The sequence below is a fragment of the Hemicordylus capensis genome, chromosome 3 (genome assembly GCF_027244095.1).
Source record: "Hemicordylus capensis ecotype Gifberg chromosome 3, rHemCap1.1.pri, whole genome shotgun sequence".
Taxonomy (NCBI): domain Eukaryota; kingdom Metazoa; phylum Chordata; class Lepidosauria; order Squamata; family Cordylidae; genus Hemicordylus; species Hemicordylus capensis.
In genome coordinates this window covers 166,093,399-166,112,501 of record NC_069659.1, presented here as the reverse complement: position 1 = coordinate 166,112,501, position 19,103 = coordinate 166,093,399, and the positions used below count along the sequence as shown (strand labels likewise).

The window sequence follows — 19,103 nt, the reverse complement described above, 5'->3', positions numbered from 1 at the left end:
AGCCGCACTGTAAGTGGCTCCCAGAGCACAATGTAACTTAAGTAAGGGACTTCTAGGGAAAGGTGGACAGGAGAAGGCCTCGTTCAGGGTACAGAATAATGCCATTGCGGAGGATGGCTCCATGATCAGGGCTATCCTGAGAAAATATTTTGCCTGGGATCACTTTCTGTATGTTTAAAATATTTATTTGAAACATTCCTATATCACTTTTCTAAACATACATTTACACAAAATGGTTCACACTAAAACAAGGAACCCAATCATATAAAAGAATAAAAGAACCAGCAGCAGAATAACATTGCAAAACCACCTAAAATATGTTCTCAATTAAAATTTTCCATAAAATCTAGCTAAAACAGAAAAGTCCTCACGATCATTTAAAAATCATAGTGTTGGGGTGGTGGTGGTGTCTGACTAATCATCTCAAGTAAGGAATTCCAAGTGCACGGTGCCATCATTGAAAAGGCTCTGTCCCTCATTGCTACAAGTCAATCTGAGTCCACAACAGATCGGAAGGCAGAGCCGGAGAGGAGAACATTTTGTATTTAAAATATTTATATCACACTCCCTCAGTTCAATACTGTTTGGGGTGGCTCACAAAAGGAAAAGGCTGCAATAAAACAAAGGGTAGGCAATTACATATGGTAAGAGTAAAGATGGTCATGGAGGTAGCTTGGGCCCAGGCTATACAGCCAGAAACAGCATCAACAGGAAATGTGGTTTCTTGTACTGAACTAATCCCTGACAGATATAGTAGAGACAAAATAATAAGATTCTATTACAATTTTACAAGGACAAAACTCAGTAATAGCCCGGGGGGAAATCTCAAGCTACCTGGTGGTTGGGCTGTGCAAGCCCAGGTAGGGCTGCTCACGTGAACAGCCTCTTTCTGTCAGAAGGTAAAGGAGGATCTAAATAAGAATATTTTGAGAACAATAAAGCTGTTTATGTTAATGTAAAACGTTCATTGAGACATCTAAAGAAATTTATTTTGAACTTTTAAAGATTATTGAACATTAGGGTATGCAAGACACATACACACACCCCAGTTTCTTTTAATTAATGAAAGTCTCTTTTGTTTGTTTCAGTATTAATTTGACTGCATTGTTTCACCACAGAACTTCATCTGTTCAATGGGAGAACCATTTTTGTTCAATGGGAAAACCAGCTACATTTCTTCTGCCTCTAACTTAATTGCTCTCCTAACCTTGTTTTGGAGGGTGGCTCCGTAGGCAGGTTTGCTGGCATGGCACCACTGCAATTGGGCCCGATCCCGGTGGTACTCACACACACATGTGCAAAACTGGGCTGGGCTTCTTTAGCCTGGTCTTGCACGTATGTTTGTGTATAGTTTCACAGGGTATAAAGGAGCAGGTTTCATTTTTGTAGCTCTGCACAAAAATGAACTAGCTAGCCAGTGGTCCATCTCTTTGTCTTCATGTTATATTCATCATCTAATCGTGCATAAGTTTAGAGAAACATAACTTCAAAAGCACTGGCCTTAATAAGTATATATATGTATTTTCTTTTTAAAAGCTATCCATTGAAATGCAGCAGGTAGGTTGACTTCCACATCTCTCAAAATTCTATTTCATAAATCAAAAACACAGCACATAATAGAAATTAGGGTCAGCCTCTGGAAACTAGGGCACATGTGGAGTGCTATACATGTGAATAATTTTCAATATAGAAAACATTTTACAATAAAGCTACTTGTCACACACTTCAGTGCTTTTCTGAAGAACAAAGGAAATCAGAAGAAGGTCTCAGGGAGTTGTTTGTTCATGCATTTAATGTGCATGGAAATCAGGATCAAACTGAGAACAATTGTTCAAGCCAAAATGATTAAGACAAAACAAAAATGGCAATAAGGTCTAGCCTATAGTGGCAATCTAATCCATACCTGGTTCCAACACAAACCTAAAAGACCTCATGGATTTCTCTGGAGACTTCAGTAAAATGTGATCATGTGTCTCCATTCCCATAAATTCACTGGCCAGTATGTCTGTCAAATAGGTTGCAGAGGTGGATGGGGGTAAGGATGCCAGGCTCAGGCTGCAAGAGGTAAACAGCAAGATAGCCTGATTGTAAGATATGTTTGTACATAGCTGCGGGGGGGGGGGTGGATCTAAAGAGTGGGGTAGAAAAATTGGCCACCATCCAAAGCAATGAATCGTATGTGGAAGGAAGGATGTTGTGCTAGGGATAGCAGATGCTGTATATAGTAGGACAGGATGAGGATGGTGAGGAGAAATGGTGCTGGACAGTGAAGGTGGATGCTGGCTGAGAGCCAAGGTGGCCCCTACACATTTGGCAGAGCCCACTTTGGTAGCCATGGGAACATGAAAGCTTAATACTATAACTATCTGCCAAGCTACTATACCACATTTTAATCAAATAGCAATTACAAAAACAAAAAAAGAAATCTGAAAGAAGCCATTTTTACATTCTTAGGAAAGATTTATGGAATTATCTTCTTCAAGAGGCTCAGCTTGTATAGTAAAAGAAAAAAAGTGCTAAGATCATTGTATGAGAAAAATGCAATACTATACACTGATGTTTAATGAGATAAATCATTCATTATATTCCATCCTAACTTGTTTACCCAGATCAATCCAATGCATGCCTCCATGTCATGGATGGCATGAATTCTTAGTCATTCTAGAATGAATTATAGGGCTATAAAATCAAATTTGACACAAATATGTATACCTGCAGGTATTGACCAAAGGGGGGGGGGGAGGCAAATCACCCCCAAACAAGATTGGAGTAAACAGTGAAAGAGCTAAGGAACTACATTCAGTTAGTAACAATGTGGCATTAGAAAAGGAGTCTTGTGTGAGGGATAAAAATTATTTTGAATAAAGATTGCTCTAATGATGGCAGTAGAAAATGACAATATAAAAGTGCAACTCCCTGTACTAAGGATCAGAATTCAGAAGGAGCAAAGCAATAAATTCCCTTCAACTTGACAAACTGCAAAAATATATATATAATGTAAACCTGGCAGCTCCGATCTCACCAGCTTTGCATCTCAAGCAGCAGGAGATGGTGGTATGTGTTTCATAGATTACTATTTGTCTTTTGGTTCCCCTCCAGCAGTACTGCTCATGTTTATCAATTTGATACTTTGGCTAATTTAAACCTAGGCTAATGTTTACTTACGTCGGTCTAGCCTCTGTGGTAAAACAGTGAATGCCTGAGAGTTTAAAAACATACTGCTATTAATGGAAAGATGGTGATCTGTAGAAGTCCTTAGAAAATTACCACATTCTCCCAATTGCCTGCATTAGTTCTAGCTGTTAGTAAGTGGTGATTAACACCCTGCTGCTTGCAGCTGCATTACTCAATATAGATTTCTTGAGTAGGAGGCGACACAAAAATCATCACTGCATCTTTCAAGCTGTAACTCAAGGGAAAATGCAGAATAAACCTTTTAAACTAAAAATGATAGACCAAAGTATATCAGTATGAACACTTGCATTTTTCTCCTTTTGTTATCACAAGAAATATGAGAACTAATGTGCTACATTGATTGGGGATTAATGGAGGATAAAGTTCCCAGTGGTGACAGAGATATGTCACAACACCACAATCAGAGCACTCAGGAGGCATCACCAGCTGCAGACGGACAGAATGCAGTGTGGAAACGAGAAGGCATCGGCCCCCAAACCTTCTTTCTGCCATCTTATGGACTTCTGGTCCGAACAGTTATGGGGAATGATTGCTTGTGGGAGTGCAAGGTGCTACCAGACAGTTGGTGACCTTCTGGGGACTTCACGGAGGTTCTGAACCAGGCCTCCATTGGGGCCTACAGCATGGCTGCCACAATTTGTACACACTTTGTGATGAACATACATACAGGCCCACATGTATTAATTGATTAATCAGGTGATTAATACTCTGCATGACAACTTCCTAAAATTGTCTTATAATATTATTGTCAACAAGAAACTTCTGGCAAAAAGCAGATAGCTAGAGTTACAAAGGCTCTGACCTTGGGAGCAAATAATGTAGTAAATAATTTATTTAGCAATGAAGGAGTAACTGCTTGACTCCAGTCCTTATTCTTCAAATCCAGTCTTAATCAATCCTTATCTTTCAGATTAAGATGTGTTAGAATTTCCCACTACCAATTCTATAAATATAATAAAGCCTTCAAATAACCCACATGTGAAAAAAATCAATTTTTCATAGTGTCTACTACTGTAAGAAAATTTCCATATGTATATTTATGAAATACGTGTACTTATGAAAGTGTGATTATGATCTGATTCTGTGGACCAACTATGATCTTTTTATGCTAGCACAACTTTGTTGGGGGTGGATACAGCAGGAAATTACAGTGGGTGCCACAGGAATTTCTGCCCCCATAAAAGATGCCTCCACCCCATCCCCATATATAAAAATACTGGGGCTTGGATTTTCTTTCTCTTGCAAATGCATTATGCCAGAGAAGTGTCAAATTCAAATCTAGTGGTGGGCCAGATTGGATTATGATGCACCTCTTGGGGACCACACATAGTCTTGCACTGCCTTCTGTCAACTCGTGCCCATCTTCTGTCTTCTACCTCTCCGCTCTTTCTCTCATTCCCTTTCTCCCGCACACCCCAACTTCCCCAGCCACATAAATTAGCTGAATTAACTACTTTTTACACCAAAATACACTCAAGGAAAGATGGAATTATTGTGTTTTTGGTATTTTTAGAAGAAATTCTGAACAACATACCTGCCGATACCAGATTTTGCATGGACAATCCTGCCACACTCCCCTCTTCCTCTCTCCCTTGCAGAGGTGTTGCTAGGTACTTAAAAGATCCAGGGCTTGGGTCCACAGGGCCTGCCAGAGGCCCACAGCCTCCCCACATTTTGATAATTAAACCATTTCATGCTCTCTAAATGTATCCAGTGCTCTCCTCCCCACTAGTGGTGTGCATAGTTCGGTTCAGGGCCATTAAAAGAGCCTCCGGACTGGTCCGGAATTCCGGTGGTTTGGAAGGGCGGGGGAGTGTCGCTTTAAGGGGTGGTGGTAGTACTTACCCCCCCCCCCGCCGCTCTTCCCCCTCCGGCGCTGGTGCTTTTAAAAACCTTCTTGGGGCGGCAGAGTTCCTCCCTGCCGCCCCTGCCCCGTCGTTGTCCTTCTAAGCCTTAAATGAGAAGAGCTGGCGGCACGCATGTGCCCTTCGCACCGCGCGTGCTTGTCTCTGCCGCTGGCGTGCACGCGCTGCATGATGTATGCAGCGCGTACGCCAGTGGCAGAGACAAGCGCGTGTGCCGCGAAGGGCGCATGCGCGCTGCCAGGTCTTCTCGTTTAAGGCTTAGAAGGACAATGACGGGGGCAGGCACATCGGTCAGCCAATGTCTTTGTTTTGTGGACTGTCACTCAAGCAGAATGCTACCATTACACATTTTAGGTAAAACCAGACATAATAAGCATATTCAGCTTGTGGTTTTTAATTGCTTATAGTTTCTGGCTTTGCTTTGTTTGGTTTTACTGTGCTATTCTTGTTGTTTCAGTATTAATAGTTTGCTTCTTTATCCCTTTGCAGTAAGGTGGGGTATAAATACTGCAAATAAAATAAAATACTTCATTCTGCTACCACTATAGTCCAAACTTGGTCAATGGTTCCCTAGGAAAACTAATAAACTACGTAATTGTGAGACTTGGATTTGATACTGATACCATCAGACTAATAACAGGTGAACTATGCAGTTAGCAGAATCAGCTAGCACAGTCTGAATTTGGAGGTCACATTTATTATTTTTTTAAAACTTTTAAAAATTCTAAATATAAAACGTGAACATTGAGAAAGCTAAGCCAGAACTATTCTCCCTAATATGCTAGTTTGTTTCAAAACCTGTATCCTGAAGTAGTACAGTCCAGCAATCTGATTTTGCTGATTGTGCAGCTCAGCTAAATTCTAGGCACTGGCAAATGATTATCTCCCAACTGAAGCTCTCTGAAAAGGGTTCTATCTCAAAATCTTTTGCTGAGGTAGCCTTGGCTTCATGCCCGCTGAAAAGCAGTTATCGCAGTTAACAACCCACTGAAATAAATGAAGCAGATCGGTGCTATTGTTTCAGGCTGACTTCTGACAAAGCTAGGCTTCACTACAACTGTTTACACTCAGTTCCCTTATCAAGATTAACTTGGAAAGAATGAGGGGTAGAAAAGATATTTTATTAAATCTGGAGAAGATTTAACGACCACAAATTATGCAGTCGGGTTTCCCACATTTGGGGAGAAAGCGCAGGGGTCAGCACACCCAGAGTGCAATGGATGAGCCTCACCCTGGGAAAACCAACTTCATGATCATGTTGTCTCCCCTGCCAGGTAATAAAAGCTGGAAAAGATCAAATGCCACCTTACTGCGTTCTTACACAGTTTGTTGTTTTTTTAAAATGAACTTATACCACTGTTGTTATTCATTCAGACACACAGATTTTTATTTCTGAACCAAAATCTGATGTTGATAATCTTTATTTTATTCAAATTTACCAAAGCATCTGATCATAATTCTGTTGCATATAAAGCCTGATGAGTAACTACATAATGACTTATGTAACAATTCTGCATTTCACCTTTAATTCAAAAATAGCAGAAAATCTTGAGTCATTTAAATGATTTTTTAAAAGGCCAGAAGTCATAATATTTGTTAGGTGCTTTACTCCATTAATTGGCTGGCCTGCATGAAAGTCTCAGTGCCAGTGCTACATATTTTTGGTGACCACTGGCACTGGAGAGGAAATTTCCCTCCTGTCTGTCAAGTCCAAATGCTAAGCAGCTTGAAAAAGTTATGGCTGCTGCAGAGGCGGCCAGTGAGAGTGGCACTGGGATGATGGTGGGAGGGGGGAGAGGTACCTTTAAAAGACCTGCAGCATCTGGAAGCCACCAGCAACCTTGATACCAGCTGCATCTGAAGGCCACCAGAAGCTGTGGTGCCCTGCCCGGCATCCCGTGCGGTGGCTGCCCTGGCTACTGTACTAATCTGGCCTCTGTGCATGCGTGGCGGCCATTTGTGCGGTCAGCATTGTGGGCTGCTGTGTCAAACCATTGCCTCTCAGACTCCATGTGGGGAACATAGTGCTTAAATGAACGTTAAGATGTAAAGGAGGATGATTAAAAACCAATTTGATTTAGAATTCTGAAACCACATTGCCTAAAGTTATTGAGGAGATTCTCACGATCCACCAAAAGCGGGCTAAGGGAGCCTAGCCCGCTTTTGGAGGATCATGTGCTGCCACGGGAGCCACGTGGCTCCCGGCAGCAAACCCTCCTAATTCCCCTCCTCTTAGCCGAGGTTAACAGAGCAAATGCTCCATTAACCTTTGTGTTTTGATTGTGTATTGCTGTGGTGCAGCTCCATGCCACGGCAACACATGAGGAGAACCTCCCCGACCAGGAGGCTGCAAGCAGCCGCCCTGGCTCAGGGGTCTCTCCAGGATGCCTCGTGCACTTGTGCGGGGCATCCTGGAACTTCCAGGGGCTGTGCGGCCCCCAATCCCTGCAGCCCTTGCCGGCTCCATGACGGAGCCAGCAGTCGTGTGGGCGGCCAATTCGGCTGCCCAGGGCTGTCTGAGGATTGTCTGTGGGGATCGTCTGCAAACCCTTGTGGGGATCATCTGCAAACCCTGCAAACCTGAGGATCGTCTGCAAACCCTCTTAAGGAGGGTCCCACTTATCGTAAGACTCACCTCATTGACTACCAGTACCTGTCCTTTCTCCACTAACAGTACTCCACTAACTATTGACTAACAGGACCTGTCCATGAACCACTAACCCTGAACGTTGTTTTATTTTACAGACACGGAAAGTATTCAGAAGTGAATGGTCAGTATTGCTGTTTGTACAAGAGCAGAAGGCAAGGCCTTCAAACACACAGGGGCTCTGGACCTGCACCTCACAACTTGTTCTATGTAGAGACATGAGACCAAATCCTTCAAACAGGGTTGAGGCAGCAAATAGACCTCACTGATGGAGCACAGAAAGGACGAAGAAATAAATAAAATGAACTTGGTAACATGTACGGCAGTAGTGTAGCAGGGTTGGTGTCAGCCCATGGACAAGCTGCCACTGCCATCCCCTGCCACCCACCCATGCCAACCTCGCCCCTTGCACCAGCAATACCCACTTGTGCCGCCATCAGATGCATGCTGATGCAGGAGGTGTGGCCAGCGTGCAGCCCTTCAGCCCTTTGTAGCTGGCTGGCACGTTGTTTGCCAACTGGGTGCCTCATTTGAAGAGAGGCAGAGAAAGAAAGCCTGCAGTCAGCGAACAAAGCATTCACTGACTGGCAGGGATCAATGGGTTGCGTCCATCTCTCCCAGCCACAAGTGCTGAGTGTTTCCACTCCTTTGCTTGGAGCAAGGGAGAGAAAGAACACCCAGCCAGTAAATGAAGCACCTGCTGCTGGGAGTGAGTAAGGGGGCATATGTTGTGTTCCCAGCCAGAGAGCACCTCATTTACTAGCTGGGTGCTGGAGGAGGGTGAGGGGGTGCACTGGGAGAGGAGGCACCATGGTGGCCCTCCTGGGCCCCGGCAGCTCAGGGACATTCCCCCACTCCTTGTCCAATGGTGGCTTTGCCTTTAATGTATGGAGCAGAGGTTAGCATGACAACTAGGCAGGAGTGCAGCAACAGTCATCTTGCTAAAACATAGGATAGGTTCTAAGCAATATTGAGTCTAGCAACTAAACAGTGACCAATCTTAAAACAGTAGTTATTCTTTTTCTGTGTGGTAATTGCAGCCCTGCACAATAGGCACCTGTACAAAATGTATATCAACTGAATGTGAATGCTTAACATGTGAATGGTTAAAAAATCCCATTACAAAAAGAAGCAAAATTCTTATTCCATGTCCAAGCAAAGAAGTGAAAAAGAAAGAAAATGCAGACACTGCACTCCTACAGGAAATGCACTGAACCAACTCAGAAGTTATTATACTGGAACAGATGGGTAGGACAGCTATTAATAGCTGTTATATGTCCAAAGAAGTAGGAACTTATATTTTGTTCCCCAGCTATTGAAATATTCAAGTGCTCAGTTTTCCACTGAGTTCAGCTGTGATCCCCGTTAAAGACTATGACCTGATATTTGCTCATATGACTAAAACAATAAAGAACCAGAAAGCTTGCGTGCTCAGGATAACTTTTATTATAATTGCTGATTGTAAACTAGTGAGGGGAATGAGATAGCATGTTGGAATTTGACTACTGAGACCTGGGCTCAAATCCTCTCTCGTAAACAAGATAGTGAGAGATCCGATATTGACTTTCAGATACTGGGAGATCGGATATTAAATTTTCTGTGGATTAGCTTTTTCTTTCTTTTTTTTTTTTTAAGGTCAAAGCAGTTCTGTGGAGTGGTGGTTGTGGTAGTGGTACATTCAAATTAAGGGTATGCTGCTGGTGGGGTGTGTGCTTATGCTTTCCTACCACATTGTTTTCCTGATATAAATCTCCACCCCCCACCAGCTGATATTTGGGGGAAACTGAGATAGCTCCCCCATGAGGCAAGTGGCAAAAGAGAAAAGGCTTAAGATGGCATAGGGCTTAAGTCTATCATAGAGCAGCAAGTGCAGGCACCCACCATACCTGCCCCAGGCATCACCTCACCTGCCTGCTGCTGCTGCCTCCCCCTCACCTCTGCTACCACACCTGTTCTTTTTGTTGTGTTTTCCCCCTCCCAGCCCCGCCCTCACCAGCCATTATGCTGCCCATCTTCACCCTCATCTTGTGGGTGTGCGCTCTGTTCTGGGGCTGGTGCATACCGCAGATTGCTGTAGCAAGTAGGCAGTGTCTATGCATCCAGGTTCTTCAGTCCCTGACTCTCCCTTCCAGTGCTGGCAGCCCAGTTGAAGCAAAGGCAGAAGCTCAAGCACTTTCAAAATGGTGACTGTAGCACTGGACCTTATCAAGTGTTTGAACTCCTGCCATTGCTTTGACTTGGCTGCTGACACTGGAAAGTGGGGACAGGGCATCCTGGCAAAACTTGATGCACACGTGCTGCCTGACTGATACAGTAAGCAGTAATGTACACCCAGAGGCGTAACTAGGGAAAATGGCGCCCGGGGCAAGCATTGAAATGGCGCCCCCCGCCCCCCCAACATACTACATTATACTTAGGTTTTTCCTCACAAGCGCCCGCCGCCGCCCCCAAGCCAGGCCACTGACTGGCCGTCAGGTGCCAGCAAAGCAATGGGGGGGTGCGGGCTGCGCGGAAGGGACCGCTCGTGTGGGAGGGGGCGCCAACACACTCCCTTGACTGCTGCAGCGCTGCTGCACTGAGCAGGAAACATTTGTATTAACAAAAATATTTAAAAAATTTAAAAAAAAATTGTCATGGCGGAGCCCCCCAGGTGACCAGAAAAGATGGCGCCCGGGGCATGTGCCCCCCCTGCCCCCCTATAGTTACGCCTCTGTGTACACCCAGAAGGTGGACACAGCAATAGCTTCTACCTGGGCAGATGGGATTGGTGAGGGTGAGGCAGGGTTGCATCAGGACCAGGCTTGCCCAGGGTGCAGGGTGAGCACAGAGGGAAGGGCAGCATGTTGTGACTCACCTTGAGCAGTGACAAGTAACAAGTCACTGCTGGTGCTGGAGGAAATGCATGCAGGTACCTTGTATAGTTCATATCTGTTTTTCCAGAGCACTTTCCAGATCGCACCCTACAACAGTGTCACTATGTGTCCGTTAAGTGTGCTTCCCTACTGTCTGTGTTTTGACATCTCAGTCCCTGTCAGCAAGGTGCTGTTCACATTTCTGATGCCTTCTTTCGGGTTTTATTCTTGCGTTTTAGTCCTACAATGTTGCATGTGTATTGGAGGGAAATAGCTGTGTTTTCCTGTTGTAGGAGGGTTGTGCAAGCTATTTATGTTTTCAAAATGATCCTGCCAAGCCGAAGCATTTTACTACTGAACAGCTGGTGATCTGGAAAGTGCCTTGGTGTGGCAAATAGGATCTTTTGGAGGACAGTTTAGATCTCAAAAATTGTGTGGGGAAAGAGTTAAACATCATCTCCCTCAGTACACTCCTCCAATCTGATACAGAAACCTGTGGATGCTTTGAAAAACTGGCACCTTGTCCAGTTGGCACTTAGCAATGAAACCTAGTGGGTTATCTTGGTCAGTCATCATCTCTCAACACCACAATTAAAACTAAACTAGTTAAAACTTGTATTACTGCCATGGTTCCAAGTCAAGAAATCCTGGGAACTGCATTTCTATTAGAGCACTAGGAATTCTTAGTACATCTACAAAACTACATTCTCTGAAGCCGGCTATGAAAATTAATCCAATTTCAGTGATTTTAAAATCTGGACTGTCTATGGACTGTCACTGATGTGTGAAGACTGACCAGTTCAGCTGATAATAAATGTACAGCTATAATATATATCTGACTAAACATCAGTAGACAAAAATGAGAGCTGTTTAAATTTTAATCAAAAGTGAAATTTACAGTCCAAACCTATGCATATTTATGAAGAAATAAGTTCCACTAAATTCATTGGGGCTTACACCCAACTGTCCTCCTCCTGCTTGGGCTCCATAGTCTTCAAGTGTCCCTAGCTTATCTGGGAGCTTTTTGTTCCACTGCTCCAATCCACTGCTTTTATAGCAGCACCAGGGCTGTGATGTTACTGCAATGACAGTATAAAAATCATATATCACACCGGCATAGCACTTGGCAATGTGCTGGCATAGTGTGTCCTAAGATCAGACTATTAGCAGGAAACTATCAACAAGTCCAAGTCAATAAACATGATATTCAGCGCCAGGAGGTAAGGACCGTTTAATTACAAAAATGGTAAATTTAACTATGGTTGACTGCGCAAAACTAATATGCTTATATAGCACATTAGGATTTTAAATTTATAATTACAGTATTTATTTCCCTCAAGCAGATTTCTAAGTCATGAAGTCATCATAAAGACCATAGGTAACCGTTGCACATGAACAGCTTAATGCCAATGCTAAATAAGCAGTGTTTTAAAGATGTTATTTTGAATCTTCGTGAAAAGGCAATAATTAAATTATATTTTTTCAACCAGCTGGGCAGCAAATTATTGAAAGATTTCCTTATTGGACAAATATTCTGATATAATAAGGTATGACTGCACCAAGTGAGGATAGACAGAGCAAAGGAGCATGCCTCTCCCAAATTTGGGGCAACTATGGAGAAGTAAACAATCATCTTGTTAATTCTGGCCAATTTCAAAGATCTCTGAAATGACTTTATGGGTTCTTTGGATCACATCTTCATTTAAAATTATTGGAGCTCTGCTAACATTGAATTGCCTCTGATTAGAAAGGCAAGATATAAATCCTCTAAAGCAAACAAAACATTTCAATTATTTTTAGTTAGGATTCTTATATGAGACTGAAATAGGTTTGGGGTATTGTCTTCTCCTTTATTCATTCATTCATTCATTCAACATATTTTTATACTGCCCAAAACTTAGGTCTCTGGGCGGTTTGCAATAAAACAAAATAAGTGACAACAGAAAAAGTTAAAACATTACAACAATTTAAAATTTTAAAACATTAAAACCATTAAAACAGTATTTCATTAAAGCCTGGCTGAACATATGCATCTTTAAAAACTTTCTAAAAGTTGTCAGAGATGGGGAGGTTCTTATTTCAGCGGGGAGACTTCCAAAGCTTCGGGGCAGCAGAGGAGAAGGCCCATCCCCAAGCCTTGCAGTTCTATCTGTTCCAGGGGCGTAGCAAGGTTGGAGGGGGCCCAGAGACAAGATTTTAAAATGGGCCCCTCGCTGATATACACACACAAACACACTTCACAATATATCGTGCACTCACACTCACATCCCCATTATGAATATGGTGAAAATCTAGTTCACATTGAATCTAGTTTTTTCACTCTCTGCTCCTGCTGATCTCCAAGAGACTCAACATAATTCATAGGGGGTGCAACATGGGCGGGTGGGGAGTCATGTGATGTGCCTCTGGGGGGCCCCTCGAGTCAGTGGGGCCCCAAGACGACTGCCTCCCCTTGCCTAATGGTAGTTACTCCCCTGATCTGTTCCGGATGGGGCAAATGGAATTTCCTAAAATGTCAATAAGCTGGAACAGGTAGCCTAAGCAAGGACTATTTGCTTAGCCATCTGGAAAGCATAAATAAATTTCCCCAGAAAACATTTACTCCATTAAGAGGGAAGTAGTGTGAAAAGAAACCAAGTAAGGTACTAGGAAGGAGTGCACAAAGTTGGCTGAATTTGCAGCTTGATATTGCTTTTCTGTTTGTGCTAGCTGTACCTCTGCAGTTCCTTTACAAAAACAATTTAAAAGGAAAGATGAATCCTATCAGTGACTTTGTTTCTAGGCAGAGAATGGAAAGATTGTCTAAGATGGTAAGTAGATTAGCAGAGGTTTTAAACTGGCACCAGTGAGAGAGACTTGCAGCCTGCAGTGGTTGTGTTTCATGACTGCTCTGGGCTAGTGTCTCTGTGAGACTATTCTCTCGCGTGGTGGAAACTGGGCTAAGGGAGTCCAGCCTGGTTTCCAAAGTGCATGTGAACCGTGCAGCTCCCGGTGGCAAGCCCGCTTCATCCCATCCCCCTGCTTAAACAAGGTTAGCAGAGTGAGCGCTCTGCTAACCCCATTTCTCTGATTGCACAGGGCATTCTGGGACTTCCAGGGGCCGGGAAGCCCCTGATCCCTACTGCCCCAACCAGCTCTGTGATGGAGCCAGTAATCATGTGGGGGCCCAATCCAGCTACCCAGGGTGAGCTCCCTGCTCGTCTGCGGGGAGAGCGGGTCAAGCCCACTCTCCCCACCAAACCCTCTTAGGCTCTCCACACTGCTCATGTGGGGAGCCTCCTTTATGAGTGGCAACCCTTGGAGGAAGGAGTGAAAATGAACAAACTACAGTTTTATTTGAAAGTGGACTAAGATATAACACAGAAATAAGGTTAAACTTAGCCTAGTTATGCATGCCAACTTCATACTTAGAGTACAGATCTTGGACAGACTGCCATACATGAACTATAGTTAGTGCCATGGCATGGGTTCAGATGATAAAAGTAAATTAAGTTACTTGAAATAAACCAAGGTTCCATTTTATGTCTGAACTGTTTCATAGACTTATACAGCCTGTGAACAAACTGTTAATCTTTATTTATGTCTTACATTTTCTTTCACAATGGAATTTAAGGTATACATAGTATTCCCATCCAGGCACTAACTAGACCTAGACCCATTAGGTTTATCATTTATTTATTTATTTATTATTTATTTATTACATTTCTATACCACCCCATCCAAAGGCTCTGGGTGGTGCACAAGTAAAATAAAAGAACAAACACCATTTAAAACAGATTATAAAAATATAAAAACAAATTTAAAACAGTTCAGAGCCATTTAAAACCAATTAAAAATACTTAAGAAACAATTTAAAAACCTTGGAAGTCCAGACCAAACAAATAAGTCTTTACTTTAGGGCACTCTTGAAGGCCAACAACAAGCCCAAACTACAAATATTTGCCGAGAGTGCATTCCACAGGCCAGGACCAGCTACAGAGAAGGCCCGGTTCCGAGTTACCACTAGACGTGCCAGGGGCAACTGGAGACAGACCTCTCTGGATGACCTCAGCGTGCAATGGGGATCATACAGAAAAAGGCACTCTCTAAGATAACCTGGACCTAAGTCATTTAGGGCTTTAAAGGTGATAACCAGCACTTTGTATTTTGCCAAGAAACATATTGGTAGCCATTGCAACTGCTTGAGAACAGGCATAATATGGTCTCTCTGGGTTACCCCAGAGACCAGTCTGGCTGCCGCATTTTGAGCTAACTTAAATTTCCATACCACATACAAAGGCAGCCCCATGCAGAGTGCATTGCAATAGTCAAGCCTGGAGGTTACCAGCTGATGCACTACTGTTTTGAGATCGTTCTCTTCAAGGAATGGACGCAGCTGTTGATTCAGCCAAAGTTTATGGATTGCGCTCCTGGCCATAACTTCCACCTGGCCATAGCCTCCTCCTGAGATACCATGGTGAGGCCTGGATCCAAGAGCACTCCAAAGCTGCGTACCTGTTTCTTCTGGGAGAGTGAAACCCCATCCAGAACAGGAAGATTGAACTCATCCCTCAAATTCTAATCCCCCACAATGAGCGCCTCCATCTTGCTTGGATTCAGCTTCAGTTTGTTGTCCCTCATCCAGCCCATTAATGCCCATAGGCAGGCATTAATGGAATGAATGTCATTTCCTGAAGATGATGATGGTGGTGGTGGTGGTTGTGGTGGTGGTGATGATGATAAGGAGAAATAGATTTGGGTGTCATCAGCATACTGATAACATCCTGCAACAAATCTCCTGACGACTTCACCCAGTGGTTTCATCTAGATGTTTAAAAGCATTGGTGACAGAATGGAGCCCTAAGGGACTCCATATAATAGCTCCCATTTTGAAGAGCAACTGTCACCATGCTCCACCATCTGGAATATGCCTGAGAGATAGGAGCAGAACCACTGCAAAGCGGTGCCTCCTATCCCCAACTCCCCCATGTGATTCAGAAGGATACCACGGTCGATGGGTTCAAACGCCGCTAAGAGATCCAAAAGAACCAACAGAGTCACTCCCTCTGTCAATTCCCTGGTAAATGTCATCCATCAGGCTGACCAAGGCCGTCTCACTCTCTTATCCTGCTCTAAAGCCAGTTTGAAATGAGTCTAGATAATCGGTTTTCTCCAAAACTGCCTGGAGCTAGTTAGCCACCACTCTCAATTACCTTGCCCAGCCATGGGAGATTGGAGACCAGCCTATAGCTATCCATCACTGAGGGATCTAGGGAAGGCTTCTTAAGAAGGGGTCTAATCATTGCCTCCTTCAGACAAGGAGGTATACTACTCTCCTTTAGCAAGGTTACTGCATATGCACCTTCAGACCATGCCCTCGGACTGGGATTAATTGTTTTGGTAAAGGAACTGCAGGGGTACGGGTGCTTTGTTAGTCTGATGTCAGCTATTATATACAAAAAAATTTTAAGATGCATTCATTAGCATTTAATTCTTACTTCATAAGTAAACAAAGAGAACCAAATTTCATAGTCAACAGCCAGAAAGCAAGAATAGTCTTAAAAGCAATCCATAATTCTGAATTAAAAATAGCTAGTCCATAATTCATAGGTCAAAACTTAATGGGATATTTTAACTAATACCCACAAGGAAGATAAGAACTGGAATAGATTTTTTTTGGTACTCATGTGACTTTCAAGGGCAACAAAGAAGGCTCCCTGACAGCAAAAAGCAACAAGAAATATTGCCCTGACCTACAGATTTCCTACTTTCCCATCAAAGTAATCCATGTGTAGAGACATTAAAGAACAATTCATCCCAAGTGACAGTTTCCAAATAACTAGATGCTTTTTAATTGCTAGTATCATTAACCTTAATGGTGTAATTGTGTAGCTCCCCCAAAATAATAATAATTTCCTCTCTATCCCAATTCGCTTAGCAGAACAGGAAAAATGATGTATGATCAACACACTGAGGAGCGAAAACAAATTAAAATGGGCGGAAAACAGATAAGAATTGCAACTTTATCAGCTTTATCTGCTACTAGTGTCAAACATTTTGGTGTAAATATTCAAGGAGACTTTCTGGGGAAATAATACATATTAATAGCACACTATCTGGCAGTTTAGAATGACCTTTAGAAACAACAAATGAGCTAGCTATTTCACTGTAGGACAATTATTTTAAATTCAGTAATACTTTGAGTGATTCATGTTTGCATATTTTAAGATCTATAGAAAGAACATTTGCAGACTGATTATGAATATCATTTGATAACATGTTTCTGTATTTCTGCATGTAGACCTCTAGTGACACAAGAAAAACACTAGATTTTTGAGGTCACATTAGGTGAATGGGAAAACACATTAAAATATTGTTTATCTCAATAATATGAGTTGAGAAGAGAACAGGATGGACATAGCAAATGACATCTAATAATAGAGTGTACTTTAGTTACAGTATGAAAAAATTAGGAATGAAGATTAGGTGCAATTCCAAAATGTTTATAAGTGAAAGTTCACACCACGTGGCATGTGATTTTTTCATGCAACTTCTCCTACATACAGAGGTACATATTGAGGTCATTCACAGGATCAAAAAAATGTTTTCTACCTGGGTTTGGAGGCTGTGTGTGCTGCGTAGAAGTGATTGTGTGGAAGCATGGTAGGAGGAAAAGCTACCCAGGTTTTCCTCCTACCGCACATCCACACAATCACTTCTACCCAGGTTTTCCTCCTACCTTGCTTCCACACAATCAAAAGTTGGGAGCACACATAGCTCCCAAACTGGTTTTTGATTTTGTGAATTACCTCATTATCTACTCCCTCAGCTCACCAATGCCCTGTTATAATTTCACCCATATAAGGATTAATTTGAACATTGATATGAAGTTAGGTTTGTCCAGCTAATTTGTTTCCAAAGTTTATTCCTTTGCAGGGCGCTTTCCAGACTAGCTGCTCATCAGCAGCAAAATGCCTCCATTCAGGCAAGTCGCATTTGGGCCATAAACAGCAGGGGAAGCAGTCTTGCAGCAAATGACAACCCGAAAAAACAGCAACTTTTTCACACTGGATATGCGACGTCCTTGCTCTATATCACAGCTTTTAAATTTGTAACAAGGCATTGGAAATGTGAATGGCACCCTGCTGTCCGCGTAGGGACTGCGGTGTCATAACACAGGAATTGTGGAAGCACACTTCCGAGATTCATCCTGACCCCATTGTAGGGTCTAGTTTTGAAAGCGCCCAGCTGAGCTGGTTTTTATATATACCAGAAGAGTACACAAAGGAGTATCCAGAAACTGAGAACACTTGTGACTAAAGGCATGCAGGTGCTTAGGTACTTTGCTGAATGAAAACTAACCTCAGGCCCAGTTAACACATGCTATCACAGCATGATAATCTCTTGAAAGCACAAGAGATCTTCACCGTCTAGTCACAAACTGGAAGGGGAAAAGGGTGGGGGGGGGTTGCAACAGTGTGGTAAAAATGGCCTCAGCTCACCTTCTGACCTATGTTTTGAGGAAACTCATTCCCTCCTATATAACTCTGATGACTGCTTCTCCCTCTTTTTCCAAATATAATTGTAAATATGACAACAGTTAACATCTGGTCACTATCACTCATGTCTTGGTGACACTGGCACTCAATTACTGTAATATGGTCTATATGGGGCTGCTTCTGAAAAGTGGCTGGAAACTTCAGCTACAGAATGCGACAGCTAGGCTGTTACTGGGAGCTCATGATAAGCACTGAGTGACTTTCTTGCTTTACTATCTGCAATGGCTCCCAACATATTTCTGGGCAAAGTTCTGGTTGCTGGTTGTTCCCTTTAAAACCCTTAATGGTTTAGGAACTGGGTACCTTAAGATGTGAATCTGTGCACACATTGAGGGTACCTCTCTGGAATCTGCACAAACATTGAGATTGTCAGCAAGGTCCATGCTCCATGCCCTGCCTTCTTCAGAGATGTGACTGGGGTGATCCAAGACAGGGCCTTTTGGGTGATGGTGCTTAGGTTATGGTACACTCACCATAACCTAAGGTCTGGCAAGGCACTGGCTCCTTTTTGCCATTTGATGAAAACATTTCTGTTCAGACCTGCTGACCACTTTATTGCTGACGTTGTGGAAAACAGGTTTTGTGTTTTACTGCCTTGTTTTATTTTATGTATTCATGTGGTTTAATTGCATTTTTAATTGATTGCTTGATTTTTTTTTTAGCTTTGAGTACTTGCTGGAAAAGCAGTTAATTAATATTCTTCCTCACTCTTTTCTCTATGATAAAAATACCCACATTGTTTTTTCTCATTAATCATTTGATGAGTTTTATAGGGTCTTTATCATCCTTTTTGTTCTGCTTTGTATCCTTTTTAACTTGTCATTTTACTAAAATTGTGCCCAAAACAGACTATACTACTCCAAATGCAGTTTTACTAACAAATGCAGTTTTAAAACACCATCTTCTCCCCAACAATTGAGCCCTTTTCAGACATTAAAAAAAAGGATATTGAACTTGCATACAGACTAGTGTCCCAAGAGCACACCTAGAAGCTCCACTCCAGTGT

The 19,103-nt window shown here is 42.7% G+C and overlaps 1 protein-coding gene and 1 non-coding gene across 3 annotated transcripts in view; both read right to left on the bottom strand.

Moving 5' to 3' along the window:
• HS6ST3 (heparan sulfate 6-O-sulfotransferase 3) overlaps positions 1-19,103 on the bottom strand; it is a 367,579-nt gene that overhangs the window by 41,635 nt on the left and 306,841 nt on the right. The gene's annotated exons all lie outside the window — the stretch shown is intronic.
• Positions 6,184-6,342, bottom strand: LOC128352621 (U1 spliceosomal RNA). Its single transcript, XR_008320540.1, has one exon. It is a non-coding gene; the product is annotated as a U1 spliceosomal RNA (small nuclear RNA).